Below are 12096 nucleotides of genomic sequence, written 5' to 3'. Positions count from 1 at the left end.
GGTTTCCCAGTTAGGTTTACATTAAACTGTTATTATTTATTTATTTATGAAACAGAGTGTTACTGTGTCGCCCAGGCTGGAAAGCAATGGTGTGATCTCGGCTCACTGCAACCTCCCCACTCCAGGTTCAAGCGATTCTCCTGCCTCAGCCTCCTGAGTAGCTGGGATTACAGGCACCTGGCAGTGCACCTGGCTAATTTTTGTATTTTTAGTAGAGATGGGGTTTCACCATCTTGATCAGGCTGGTCTTGAACTCCTGACCTTGTGATTCACCTGCCTCAGCCTCCCAAAGTGCTGGGATTACAGGCGTGAGCCACCGCGCCCGGCCTATACTGTAGTGTGCAATAGCATTACATCTTTAAAAAGTACATTCCTTAATTTAAAAAATATACTTTATTGCTAAAAATATAGCAATACTAATAATGCTAACAATCTTCTGAGCTGTCAGCGAATCATCATTTTTTTTTTTTTTTTTTTTTTTTTGCTGCTGGAGGGTCTTGCCTTGATGTTGATGGCTGCTGACTGAAGAGAAGGGTGGTTGCTGAAGTTTGGGGGTGCTGTGGCAATTTCTTTTTTTTTTTTTTTGAGATGGAGTTTCACTCGTGTCACCCAGGCTAGAGTGCAATGGCACAATCTTGGCTCACTGCAACCTCCGCCTCCCAGGTTCAAGCAATTCTCCTGCCTCAGCCTCCCGAGTAGCTGGGATTACAGGCATGCACCACCATGCTTGGCTAATTTTTTTGTATTATTAGTAGAGATGGGGTTTCACCTTGTTGGCCTGGCTGGTCTTCAACTCCTGACCTCAGGTGATCCACTCACTTCGGCTTCCCAAAGTGCTGGAATTACAGGCATGAGCCACCGTGCCCGGCCTGGCAATTTCTTTAAAATAAGAAAACAGTGAAGTTTGCCACCTCGATTGACTCTTTCTTTCAAAAAGATTTCTCTGTAGCATTCAATGCTATTTGATCCCATTTTATCCATAGAACTTTCAGAATTGGAGTCAGTTATCTCAAACTTTGATACTGCTTTATGAATTAGCTTTATGGAATAATCCTTTGTTGTCATTCTTTTTTTTTTTTTTGAGATGGAGTCTCGCTGTGTCTCCAAGGCTGGGGTGCGGTGGTGTGATCATGGTTCACTGCAACCTCCACCTCTTGGGTTCAAGTGATTCTCCTCCTCAGCCTCCTGAGTAGCTCAACTACAGGCATATGCAACCATGCCCACCTAAGTTTTGTATTTTTAGTAGAGACTGGGTTTCACCATGTTGGCCAGGCTCATGTCGATCTCCTGGTTTCAAGTGATCTGCCTACCTCAGCCTCCCAAAGTCCTGGGATTATAGGTGTGAGCCACTGCACCTAACTAACCCTTTGTTGTCTGAAAATTTCAACAATGTTCACAGCCTCTTCACCAGGAGTAGAGTCCGTCTCAAGAAACCACTTTCTTTCCTAGCTCATCAAGCAAAAAAAATTCCTCACCTGTTCAAGTTTTTTCTTTTTTTTTTTTTTTTTGAGATGGAGTCTCGCTCTGTCACCAGGCTGGAGTGCAGTGGCGTGATCTTGGCTCACTGCAACCTCTGCCTCCCAGGTTCAAGTGATTCTCCTGCCTCAGCCTCCTGACTAGCTGGGATTACAGGTGCTCGTCGCAATGCCCAGCTAAGTTTTGTATTTTCAGTAGAGACGGGGTTTCACCATGTTGGCCCAGATGGTCTCGATCTCTTGACCTTGTGATCCGCCTACCTCGGCATTCCAGAGTGCTGGGATTACAGGCGTGAGCCACCGTGCTCGGCCACCTGTACAAGTTTTATCAGGAGATTGTAGCAATCCAGTCACATCTTTGGGCTCTGCTTCCACTTCTAGTTCTCTTGATATTTCTACCACATCTGTAATTACTTTCTCAACTGAAGTCTTGAGCCCTTTGAAGTTGTCCATGAGAGCTGGAATTAACCTCTTCCAAACTCCTGTTAATGTTGATATTTTTACTTCCTCCCATGATCACAGATGTTCTAAATGGCATCTAAGTGGTGATTCCTTTTCAGAAGGTTTTCAATTTACTTTGTCTAGATTCACCAGAGTAATCACTACTGATGGCAGCTATAGCCTTAAAAAATGTGTTTCTTTTATTATTATTATTATGATTATGATTATTATTTTGAAATGGAGTTATGCTTTTGTTGCCTAGGCTGGGGTGCAATGGTGTGTTCTCAGATCACTGCAACCTCTGCCTCCCGGGTTCAAGCAATTCTCCTGCTTCAGCCTCCTGAGTAGCTGGGATTACAGGCATGTACCACCACACCTGGCTAATTTTTTTTTTTTTTTTTTGAGGCGGAGTTTCACTCTTGTTGCCCAAGCTGGAGTGCAATGGGGCGATTTAGGCTCACTGCAACCTCTGCCTCCCGGGTTCAAGTGATTCTCCTGCCTCAGCCTCCTAAGTAGCTGGAATTACAGGTGCCCACCACCACGCCTGGCTAATTTTTGTATTTTTAGTAGAGACTGGGTTTCACCGTGTTGGCCAGGCTGGCCTTGAACTCCTAACCTCAGGTGATCTGCCTGCCTCGGCATCCCAAAGTGCTGGGATTATCGGCGTGAACCATAGCACCCGGCCTAATTTTGTATTTTTAGTAGAGAGGGTTTTACCATGTTGGCCAGAGTGGTCTTGAACTCCTGACCTCAGGGTCTACCCGCCTCCACCTCCCAAAGTGCTGGGATTACAGGTGTGAGCCACCATGCTCAGTCAAAAAGTGTGTTCCTTAAATAATAAGACTCAAGGCTGGGTGCAGTGGCTCATGCCTGTAGTCCCAACACTTTGGGAGGCCGAGGCAGGCAGATCACCTGAGGTCAGGAGTTCAAGACCAGCCTGGCCAATATGGCAAAACCCCGTCTGTACTAAAAATATAAAAATTAGATGGGTGTGGTGGCAGGCACCTGTAATTCCAGTTACTTAAGAGGCTGAGGAAGGAGAATCCCTTGAACCTGGGAGGCAGAGGTTGCAGTGAGCTGAGATTGGACCATTGTACTCCAGTCTGGGCAACAAGAGTGAAACTGAATCCCAAAAATAAAATAAGGGCCGGGTGTGGTGGCTCACGCCTGTAATCCCAGCACTTTGGGAGGCCAAGGCGGGCAGATCACCTGAGGTCGGGAGTTTAGGAGCAGCCTGACCAACATGGAGAAAGCCTTTCTCTACTAAAAATACAAAATTAGCAGGGTGTGGTGGCGCATGCCTGTAATCCCAGCTATTTGGAAGGCTGAGGCAGGAGAATCGCTTGAATCTGGGAGGCGGAGGTTGCGGTGAGCCAAGATCATGCCATTGCACTCCAGCCTGGGCAATAAGAGCAAAACTCTGTCTCAAGAAAAAAAGAAAAAATAATAAGACTCGAAAGTCAAAATTACTCTTTGACCCATAGGCTACAGAATGGATGTTGTGTTAGCAGGCACAAAAACAACATTTTTTTTGAGGCAGTTTCGCTCTTACTGCCCAGGCTGGAGTGCAATGGCAAAATCTCGGCTCACTGCAACCTCTGCCTCCTGGGTTCAAGTGATTCACCTTCCTCAGCCTGCCTAGTAGCTGGGATTACAGGCATCCACCACCACACCCAGCTATTTTTTTTTGTAATTTTAGTGGAGACAGGGTTTCTCCATGTTGGTCAGGCTGGTCTCAAACTCCCAACTTCAGGTGATCCGCCCGCCTTGGCCTCCTAAAGTGCTGGGATTACAGGAAAACAACTTTTAATCTACTCATACGTCTCCATCAGAGCTCTTGGATGATCAGATGCATTGTCAACGAGCAGTGTTTTTTTTTTTTTTTTTTTTTTTTTTTCCTTTCTTTTTGTTTTTTTGAGTTGAGTTTTGCTCTTGTTGCCCAGAGTGGAAAATAGTGGCACGATCTCAGCTCACTGCAGTCTCCGCCTCCAGGGTTCAAACAGTTCTCCTGCCTTAGCCTCCTGAGTAGTTGGGATTACAGGTGTGCACCACCACACCTGGCTAATTTTTATATTTTTAGTAGAGATGGGGTTTCGCCATATTGGTCAGGCTGGTCTGGAACTCCTAACCTAAGGTGATCCACCTGCCTCGGCCTCGCAAATTGCTGGGATTACAGGCATGAGCCACTGCGCCCAGCCTGAGCCATAGTATTTTGAAAGGAATGTTTTTTTTCTGAGCGGTAGGTCTCAACAGTGGGCCTTAAAGTATTCAGTAAACCATGCTGTAAAACAGATGTGCTGTCATGCAGGCTTTGTTTTTCCATTTGTAGAGCACAGGCAGAGTAGATTCAGCAATTTTTTTTTTTTTTTTTTTGAGACAGAGTTGCACTCTGTCACCCAGGCTGGAGTGAAGTGGTGCGATCTTGGCTCACTGTAACCTCCACCTCCCGGGTTCAAGTGATTCTCCTGCCTCAGCCTACCGAGTATCTGGGACTACAGGTGCATGCCATCACACCCGGCTAACTTTTGTATTTTTAGTAAAGACAGCATTTCACCATGTAGGTCAGGCTGGATTTAGCATCATTTTTAGGAGCCCTAGAGGTTTTGGAATGGTAAATGAGCAATGGCTTCAACTTAAAGTCATTAGCTGCATTAGGCCGTAAGAAGAGAGTCAGGCTGTCCTTTGAAGCCAGGCATTAATTTTTCTCTAGCTACAAGATTCCTAGATGGCATTTTCTTCCAATATAAGGCCGTTTTGTCTACATTGAAAAATCTGTGGTATGGTGTGGTGGTTCATGTCTGTAATCCCAGCACTTTGGGAGGCTGAGGCGGGCGGCTTGCTTAAGCCCAGGAGTTCAAGACCAGCCTGGACAACAAAGCGAGATTCTGTCTCTACAAAAAATAAAAATTAAACAAAAAAAGAAAATCTGTTGTTCAGTGTATCCGCCTTCACCCATGATCTTAGCTAGATCTTCTGGATAACTTGCTGCAGCTCCTACATCAGCACTCACTGCTTCACCTTGCACTTTTTTTGTTGTGGAGGTGGCTTCTTTCCTTAAACTTCATGAACCAACCTCTGCTAGCTTCAGACGTTTCTTGCATTGCTTCCAGCACTCTCTCAGCCTTCATTGAATTGAAGAGAGTTAGGGTCTTTCTCTGGATTAGGCTTTGGCTTATGAGAATGTTGTGGTTGGCTTGACTATCCAGGCCACTCAGACGTTCTTCATTTCAGCAATAAGGCTGTTTCGCTGTCTTATTCATGTCTTCACTGGAGTAGCAGTTTTAAGTTCCTTCAAGAACTTTTCTGGCTGGGCACGATGGCTCACGCCTGTAATCCTGGCATTTTGGGAGGCTGAGGCAGGTGGATCACTTAAGGTCAGGATTTCGAGATTAGCCTAGCCAACATAGTGAAACCCTGTCTCTTACTTAAAATAGAAAAAGTAGCCAGACATGGTGGCGGGCACCTGTAATCCCAGCTACTCGGGAGCTTGAGGCAGGAGAATTGCTTGAACCCAGGAGGCGGAGGTTGCAGTGAGCCGAGATTGAGCCACTACACTCCAGCCTGGGCAATAGAGTGAGACTCCTGTCTCAAAAAAACCAAAAAAAAAAACAACAAAAAAAACCTTTATCTTTGTATTCACAACTTTGCTGTTTGGTGCAAGAAGCCTAGCTTCTGGCCTTCCTCAGCTTTTGATATGCCTTCCTCAGTAAGTTTAATCATTTCTAGCTTTTGATTGAAAGCGAGAGACATGTGACTCTTCCTTTCACTTGAACACTTAGGGGCCATTGTAGGGTTATTAATTGACCTAATTTCAATCTTATTGTGTCTCACAGAATAGGGAGGCCTGAGGTAAAGGAGAGAGAAGTGGGAATGGCTGGTTGGTGGAGCAGTCAGAACACACACAACATTTATGTATGAAGTTCGCTGTCGTATATAAACGGACATGGTTCACAATACCCCAAAACAATTACAATAGTAACATCAAAGATCAGTGATCACAGATCACCTAACAGATGTAATAATAATGGAAAAGTTTGGGCGGGGTATGGTGGCTCATGCCTGTAATCCCAGCACTTTGGGAGGCCGAGGCAGGCGGATCACGAGGCCAGGAGTTCAAGACCAGCCTTGCCAACATGGCGAAACCCCGTCTCTACTAAAAATACAAAAATTAGCTGGGCATGGTGGCGGGCACCTGTAACCCCAGCTATTCGGGAGGCTGAGACAGGAGAATCGCTTGAACCCAGGAGGCGGAGGTTGCAGTGAGCCAAGATCATACCACTGCACTCCAGCCTGGGTTACAAGAGCAAGACTCTATCTCAAAAAAAAAAAAAAAAAAAAAAAGAAAAGAAAAGAAAAGTTTGAAATACCATAAGAATTACAAAAATGTGACACAGAGACATGAAGTAAGCACTGCTGGAAAAATGGCACGCACAGACTTGCTTGATTCAGGGTTACCACAAACGTTCAGTTTGTAAAACGCAGTATCTGTGAAGTACAGCAAAGTGAAGCACAATGAAAGAAAGGCGTCCCTATCTCTGCTACTCACCTGCTAGTCACTTAGTAGTGTTTTGGCTACCAGACTGAAAAAGCACAGTAGATATAGGGTTTGGTACTATCTGTTGTTTTAGGCATCCACTGGGGGTCTAGGAATGTATCCCCTGAGATAAGGGGGAAGTACTATATTACAGAACATCTGAGGTGATAGAAATTATGTAACCATGGCATTTTTATCACTGATAACCCACTAGTTAGGCCAAGGGAGACTGTCAGAGGTAAAATGGAAGGACGGGAGACAGTGATTACTGGATGACAGGGAGAAGATGTAAAGGTTTACTGTTTTTTGTGTTTTTGGTTTTTTTTTGAGACGGAGTCTTGCTCTGTTGCCCAGGCTGGATTGCAGTGCTGCAATCTCAGCTCACTGCAAACTCTGCCTCCCAGGTTCAAGCGATTCTTCTGCCTCAGCCTCCCAAGTAGCTGAGATTACAGGCATGTGCCACCATGCCTGGCTAAATTTTTGTATTTTTAGTAGAGATGAGGTTCCACCATGTTAGCCAGGCTGGTCTCCAACTCCTGACCTCAAGTGATTTGCCTGCCTCGGCCACCCAAAGTGCTGCAATTACAGGCATGAGCCACTGCGCCCAGCCAACACTGTTTTTTTTTTTTCGAGATGGAATCTCACTCTGTCGCCTAGGCTGGAGTGCAGTGGCGCGATCTCTGCTCACTGCAAGCTCCACCACCTCCTGGGTTCACGCCATTCTCCTGCCTCAGCCTCCCTAGAAGCTGGGACTACAGGCGCCCGCCACCACGCCTGGCTAATTTTTTTGTATTTTTAGTAGAGACGGGGTTTCACCATGTTCGCCAGGATGGTCTCGATCTCCTGACCTCGTGATCCTCCTGCCTTGGCCTCCCAAAGTGCTGGGATTACAGGTGTGAGCCTCCGCGCCCAGTCAACACTGTCTTTTTAATGCCAGAAACTAAAAGGAGACATGTCCGTGGGGAGAGGATATATCAAATTTGATAAGAGTTCATTAATGACCAAAAATTCCAAATCATAGCTGGAACTCCCTCAATTTCTTTCTTTTAAACTTTGTCCAGTCCCTCCACCCCACAATATTCTTCAGCAATTAACTGAATTACTTAAGTAATTAAAATACGAAAATATCAGCACGAAACATGTATAGCAATGGAAAATAAGTAAAAAAAATTAAAAATGTGAAAGAAGCAAAAAGTTGAAAAGAAAAACCATCAAGCCTGTAATCCCAGCACTTTAGGAGGCCGAGGCAGGCGGATCACCTGAGATCAGGAGTTTGAGACTGGCCTGGCCAACATGGTGAAACCCCATCTCTACTAAAAACACAAAAAATTAGCCAGGCATGGTGGCAGGCGCCTATAATCCCAGCAATTCGGGAAGCTGAGGCAGGACAAACTCTTGAACCCGGGAGGGGGAGGTTGCGGTGAGCCGAGATCGCACCATTATACTCCAACCTGGGCAACAAGAACAAAACTCGGTCTCAAAAAAAAAAAAAAAAAAAAAAAAAGAAAAAAAACTCAGAGAAACAATCCAGGGAAACATGAAAAATTCCAACTCATTCTGTATAGTCTCAAAAAAATCAGATATTATGATCTCTCTACTAAAAAGTATCTATGAAGAGATGTAAGCATTTAAAGAGGACATTATGAAATAACCTAAGCTAGGTGTGGTGGTGCATGCCTGCAATCCCAACACTTGGGGAGATTGAGTGGGCAGATTGCTTGAGGTCAAGAGTGTGAGACCAGCCTGCTCAACATGGCAAAATCCCATCTCTACTAAAAATATAAAAGTTAGCTGGGTGTGGTGGTGTGCACCTGTAATCCCAGCTACTTAGGAGGCTGAGGTGGGAGGATGTCTTGAGCCTGGGAGGCAGAGGTTGCAGTGAGCCGAGATTGTACCACTGCACTCCAGCCTGGGTGACACAGAGACCCCCCCATCTCAATAAAATAAAATAAAACAAAATAAAATAACCTAGAGAGTTTTGAAAGCAAGCTGGCAAGGCGTGCTTTTAAAGCAAGGGTCATCCATGTGTCAGAGGTCCTTCCTTTTTAAGGCTGAATAATATCCCATTGTATGTATTTATCATATTTTATTGATTCATCTGTAATGGATACTTCTGTTGCTTCTACCTTTTGACTGTTGTTAATAATGCTGCTATGAACATGGGTGTACAAATCTCTCGAGTCTCTGCTTTCAGTTCTTTTAAGTGTATATCCAGAATTACTGGATCATGTGGCAATTCTGTTTTTAATTTTTTGAGGAACTGCCATACTGTTTTCCACAGCAGCCGTACCATTTTACGTTCCTGCCAGCAGTGCGCAAGGATTCTGATTTTTCCACATCCTTGACAACACTTGTTAGTTTATTTTTTCTTTCTTTCTAAAAGTAGCCATCCTGCTGGGTATAAGGTGGTATCTCACTGTGGCTTTGATTTGCATTTCCCTAGTGATTAGTGTTGTGGAGATCTTTCATGTGCTTGTTGGCCATTTGTATATCTTCTTTAGGAAAATGTTACTCAAATTATTTGCCTTTTTTTGATCTGGTTGGTCTTTGGTTTTTTGTTTGTTTTTTGAGATGGAGTCTCACTTTGTCACCCAAACTGGAGTGCAGTGGGGCGATCTTGGTTCACTGCAACCTCTGCCTCCTGAGTTCAAGTGATTCTCCTACCTCAGCCTCCCCACTAGCTGGGATTACAGGCACATGTGCCACCACACCTGGCTAATTTTTGTATTTTTAGTAGAGACGGGGTTTCACCACGTTGGCCGGCCTGGTCTTGAAGTCCTGACCTCAAGTGATCTGCCTGTCTCGGCCTCCCAAAGTGCTGGGATTAAAGGTATGAGCCACTGTGCCCGGCCTGGTCTTTTGTTGTTGTTACTGAGTTTAGGAGTTCCTTACATAGTCTGAGTATTAACCCCTTATCAGATACAAGATTCGCAAATGTTTTTTGTCATTCTGTAATTTGTCTTTTTCCTCTTTGTCTGTGTCCTTTGATGCACAGTTTTTTATTTTGATGTAGTCTATTTTATCTATTATTACTTTGGTTGCCTGTGCTTTCGGTGTCATATTCAGAAATCATTCCCAAATCCAGTGTCATGAACCCCTGGGTTTTAGTTAATGTGTTTTTACTGTTCATAACTTCTAACTAATCTGTAATTGCAGATTATATTTATTTTTATATAGAAAAAATTAACTCATCAAGCAGATTTATTCTTTTAATAATTAATTTGTAGCTTTCTTATTTTAGGGTCAAAAACTATGACTTAGGCTCTAGATTTCCATTCTTTAGAATTTGTTAAGATTTTCCTTGTGATTTAGAACATTTCAATGTTTGTAAATATTCTTGGACTTTAGAAAAGAATGCATGTAGGCCGGATGCAGTGGCTCACGCCTGTAATCCCAGCACTTTGGGAGGCCGAGGTGGGCAGATCACCTGAGGTCAGGAGTTTGAGACCAGCCTGGCCAACATAGTGAAAGCCTGTCTTTACTAAAAATACAAAATTAGCCAGGTGTGGTGGCACATGCCTGTAATCCCAGCTGCTAGGCAGGCTGAGGCAGGAGAATCGCTTGAACCTGGGAGGCGGAGGTTGCAGTGAGCCGAGATCATGCCATTGCACTCCAGCCTGGGCAACTAGTGAAACTCCATCTCAAAGATAAGATAAAATAAAATAAAAATACAAAAAATTAGCTGGGCGTGGTGGTGGGTGCCTGTAGTCCCACCTACTCGGGAGGCTGAGGCAGGAGAATTGCTTGAACCTGTGAGGCAGAGGTTGCAGTGAGCCAAGATCATGCCATTGCACTCCAGCCTGGGCAACAAGAGAAAACTCCATCCAAAAAAATAATAATAATAAAGAAAGAAAAGAATGCATGTACTATCTTTTTAGAGTTCAAAGTTATCTATATGTATTACATATGTTTTTTTTGTTTGTTTGTTTGAGATATAGTCTCACTCTGACGCCAGGCTGGAGTGCAGTGGTGCGATCTTGGCTCACTGCAACCTCCACCTCCCGGGTTCTAGCGATTCTCCTGCCTCAGCCTTCTGACATATGTGTTTTGTTTATTTTTCAAATCCTCTCTGTTTATTTTTGGTCCATGTGATCTGTCAAATTCTTAAAGAAATGGGTTAAAATTTTTAAAATAAATTATTTTATCCCCCTTAGTTATTTATTTAAATATTTTGGTGCTATGAGCTTGCACTTTAGAATTAGCATATCAGGGTTTGAGTTCCATGTTCATCTATAACTGTGAACTATGAACATCATTTAATCTCTCTGATGTCTACCCCTCATTTACAAAATGAAAGAAAGCATTAACCACAGTCATTCCATGGAGTAGTAAAGATTATTTGAGAAGATGTATTTAAAGCACTCTCACTAAAGGTGTATTCAATAGATAGTTACTATTCTTTTGTCTTGTCCTGCTTAATGCTTATTTTTTGTATTCATTCATTTTTTTTTTTTTTTTTTTGAGATGGAGTCTTGTTCTGTTGCCCAGGCTGGAGTGCAGTGGCACAATCTCAGCTCACTGCAACCTCTGCCTCCTGGGTTCAAGCCATTCTCCTGTCTTAGCCTCCTGAGTAGTTGGGATTACAGGTGTGCACCACCACACCCAGCTAATTTTTGTATTTTTAGTAGAGGGGGGTTTCACCACGTTTGTCAGGCTGGTCTCGAACTCCTGACCTCATGATCTGCCCACCTCAGCCTCCCAAAGTGCTGGGATTACAGGTGTGAGCCACTACACCCGGCCCATTCATTCATTCTTGAGATGGGGCAGGTGGCAGCAGGGGTGGGGTGGTGGTCTTGCTATGTTGCCCAGGCTGGTGTCAATCTCCTGGCCTCAAGAGATCTTTCCATCTGAGCCTTCTGAGTAGCTGAGATTACAGGCATGCACCACCATGCCTGGCAGTGCTTTCTTCTTTTTTTTTTTTATTTTTACTTTTTTTTCTTTTTTTTTTGAGATGGAATCTCGCTCTGTTGCCAGGCGGGAGTGCAGTGGCGTGATCTTGGCTCACTGCAACCTCTGCCTCCTGGCTTCAAGCTATTCTCCTGCCTCAGCCTCCCAAGTAGCTGGGACTACAGGTGCACGCCATCACGCCCAGCTAATTTTTGTATTTTTAGTAAAGATGGGGTTTCACCATGTTGGCCATGATAGTCTGGATCTCTTGACTTCGGGATCTGCCCACCTTGGCCTCCCAAAGTGCTTGGATTACAGGCGTGAGCCACCAGGCCCGGCCCATGCTTTCTTGTAAATCATTAATTTCTTTTTGATTTTATATTGCTACTTTTGGTTTTTTTTGTCTTCACTTGTTGTACCTTTGTTGGCCATCCATTTAATTTCAATCTATGTTGTTTTAATTCAGATGTTATTCATAAAGAGAAAATAGCTGTATTTTCTTTATTTTTTTCAGAGACATTTTTGTCTTTCAGTAGGGAAATTTAGCCCACTGGATTTATTATTATTGATGCTAAGAATGTATTCATACACCTTAAATTGTGTTTTCTCTTTTTTATGCTTTGTTTTTCCCTTTTCTTCCTGACTTTTGTCGTGTTGGTGAAGTGGTATTGGTATTGGTTTCTTTGTATTTCTTTCTTCTCAAATTATTTGAAAGTTCTACAAGAAGTTGTGGCCAGTATCTTTAAACTAAAAAACAAA

At 43.8% G+C, this 12096-nt stretch overlaps 1 pseudogene; it reads right to left on the bottom strand.

The window, feature by feature from the left end:
• Positions 1-1928, bottom strand: part of LOC126941098 (nuclease EXOG, mitochondrial-like) — a 45353-nt pseudogene extending 43425 nt beyond the window's left edge.
• Between the last annotated feature and the right edge of the window lie 10168 nt (positions 1929-12096).

The sequence above is a fragment of the Macaca thibetana genome, chromosome 18 (genome assembly GCF_024542745.1).
Source record: "Macaca thibetana thibetana isolate TM-01 chromosome 18, ASM2454274v1, whole genome shotgun sequence".
NCBI lineage: Eukaryota > Metazoa > Chordata > Mammalia > Primates > Cercopithecidae > Macaca > Macaca thibetana.
Note: the sequence above shows the minus strand (reverse complement) of the source record. Positions and strands in the feature narration are given on the sequence as shown.